We start from the raw sequence: 3,272 nt of genomic DNA on the forward strand, positions 1-3,272 counted from the left end.
TGACTCACACCTCCCCATCAAATACTCAGTCAGAGAGGCTCATCTAATTAACTCCAGATGGAAAGGCTGGGCTTTAAAGGGAGAGTGGCCCATTTTGCAAACTTGCAGGGATTGCCAGCCAACAAAAAAAGAAAGTGGCTTTTATTATTATTTAGGTTTCGCTCGGGGGGGTGGGGTGACATAGGCCCACTTTGTGGCTGAGTGGGGAATTGAGCACAGGTCTCAAGTCTTAACTAGAGTCGCCATGCCCCCCAGAATTCCAGGTTTCGCCCGGATTTTAAGCATCTCACCCAGATTGCTTAGCCCACCCAGATTTAACCAGATTTCAGCTTTCTTTAAAAATAAAAAATAAAAAAAAGCTAAGCTCTAGCTCCTGTAGAAGTGGAGTTATGGAGCAAAAGGTACAGTCACTATTCTGCTCAGAAATTATTTTCAAGCCAATTTACATCATATGCAAATTAGGCACCCAGATTTGGAAAGCCAGAAGATGGAAACCCTAGTCTTAATGCGGGATCCGCTACGCCACACTGGAACATCAAGTTCCTTTAAAAACGTTCCGTAAATAAAAACATTAAACTTTAAATTTCCGTTAAAAGCCTGGGAAAACAGGGATGTTCTTGAGGTTCTTCCTAAAAGCAAGCAGAGAAGGAGATGCTCTTATTTCAACAGGGAGCGGATTCCAGAGCCCCGGGGCAGCCACAGAGAAGGCCCCGTCCCGAGTTGTCGCCACCAAACGAACTGGCAGCAACTGTCACCAGACCTCTCCAGATTAATAAGCAACAGGATTCATGACAGAGAAGGCACTTCCTTAAGTACGCTGGATCCAAGCTGTTGCTTTTGCTGAACTTGACACTATTCTTAAAATAAAGGTTCCAGCATAGGTTTGCCAATCCTCCCGGATAGGCCTGGGATGTCTGACTCGGTATATAGCAGTTGCCTATGTTCCTAATGTATACTGCTCCAGGAATCCAGCTTTTCTGGGTACAACATTTGGATTAACTTGGTGCAAGATTCTGGTGTGTTTATGGGGTGCTAGGCAGGTGGGTAGTGCAGTGGTCCCAGGTCCTTGGGAAGGACTCAATGACTGGATGAAACAAACTAGTCAATAACATCTGTCTGACTGTGTGAATAAATAATAAGAATAAACTAATAAGAATAGCATGGGGGCTGTCATGGAGAGTGCCTGCACTTCTGAGTTGGCATCTATACCACCGGCGCTATGGAGGAAAAAGAAAGCTAGCATTTTTCTAAATGCACTTCGACTGAATTAAAGTCATCTGAGATATTTCCCCCTTCCTGGCATCTTTCCAAGCTCAGGGAGGATGAGGTCATGTGGGATCCGGGATCCGGGCCTCTGGACTGATGTCTCTTTGCACTCAAGAGGATGCTGCGTTGGTCTTGTGCAAGGGTCATGATGTGGTAACTGGCATGTGTCATCAACCTTCCAGCTTCTCTACAAGTTCCAGAATCTGTTTCTGCTAGTTGAGCAAGTTGTTCTCATTACCAGTATTCTTGCTCTCATCCCTTTCTGCATAGTGATGGAAAATTCCAGAACTTTCTTCGGGGGTGTGGGGAATCCTTATTCTGTAGCAAGGGTTCCCAACCTATGGTACGCTAGATGCTGCTAAAATACAATTCCCATCACCCCCAGCTACAATGTATTATGACATGGGATGATGGGAGTTGTAGTTCAGCAACATCCGGAGCACCACTGGTTGGGAACCCCTGTTCTATAAGACAGCAAATTCGCCAACACGATATATCTGTCGATCGATCATAAATCTGTCACCATCTAGATAAGACTACAACAGTATCATTGATGTGTAGATATACAAGTTGAGCGTTAGATGGAGTGGAAACGGCAGAGCATGCCATTGTCAGGTTACATGAGTGCTTCAGCTCCCTACTCAGCTATTCCCGGTTATCTCCCCACCCACTCCTCAATATTTTTTCCTGTTCTGTTTCACAAGCTCAAGCCATGCAAATCTCCAGGCTGACTTTCAAGAGTCACCAGCAGATTGATGCCAAATCCTGGAGATTGTTGGCCAATCCTGGCGCACTGGGAGGAGAGCTGGTCTTGTGGTAGCAAGCATGAATTGTTCCTTTTGCTAAGCAGAGTCAACCCTGGTTTGCATTTGGATGGGAGACTACATGTGTGAGCACTGTCAGATATTCCCCTTAGGAGATGCAGCCACTCTGGGAAGAGCACCTGCGTGCTTGCATGCTGAAGGTCCCAAGTTCCTTCCCTGGCAGCATCTCCAAGATAGGGCTGAGAGGGATTCCTGCCTGCAACCTTGGAGAAGCTGCTGCCAGTCTGTGAAGACAATACTGAGCTAAATAGACCAATGGTCTGACTCAGTATATGGCAGCTTCCTATGTTCCTATCCCTCCAGTGGCTGTGGCTGGTGTTTATCTTACGTTTCTTTTTTAGATTGGGAGTCCTTTGGGGACAGGGAGTCATTTTATTTGTTTATCTGTAAACCGCTTCGGGAACGTTGGTTGAACAGCGGTATAGAAATATCCGTCGTATTTGTTAAATCTGGGGAGGACGGGCTTCTCGTTGCTGTGGGCAAACTTCCTGTTAGCTGGATGAAGAAATGTCAGTGATGGCGAGGAAAGGGTACTCATGGACATTTCACAAGAGGCAGGAACTTGGCACATGAGGAACTGAGATCCGAAATATTTCCTATATAACCTAGGATTCAAACAAGTGAACAGTTCCCGGATGGGTGGTGCGGTCTGCTTGTTATGTTAGAGCTTGTGCCTGCACCCACTGTTTCAGTGCTGAATACGAATGTGCCCCACAACCCTGGGAGAGGCCAGCCCCCTTTCAAAACGGATCCTGTGATGCAGGGAGGAAGGACGGTTGCCAGAAGCCTCCTCTTCTCTGCCTGTGCTTCTTGCAAGCTTTGTGAGGAGTGTAAGGAGAGGCATGCCTGCAAAGCTGGTAAGGGGGCAATTCCAAGGATAACGGAATCAGGAAGCGTATCGCCAGTTTTTCAATGACTGCAGCCATAAGCAAATGTTCAAGCTGATATTATATATGCTCGCTGGCAAGAGAACATCTGTTATTATAAGTTCATTTTTTAAAAAATAAAACCCCTAAATATTATAGTGTCTGAAACATGCAAAATATGTCAGTAACGGAATCAGAAATGATGGCCAAACATTCCGATTCCATTACTGACATTTAAAATTTGTCTGTTTGTATAGACACATATACGTAATAACACAACTTCAAGTGTTAATAGTTAGGGACACAGGCTGCTACA

This window comes from Hemicordylus capensis, chromosome 13 (assembly GCF_027244095.1).
Source record: "Hemicordylus capensis ecotype Gifberg chromosome 13, rHemCap1.1.pri, whole genome shotgun sequence".
Taxonomy (NCBI): Eukaryota; Metazoa; Chordata; class Lepidosauria; order Squamata; family Cordylidae; genus Hemicordylus; species Hemicordylus capensis.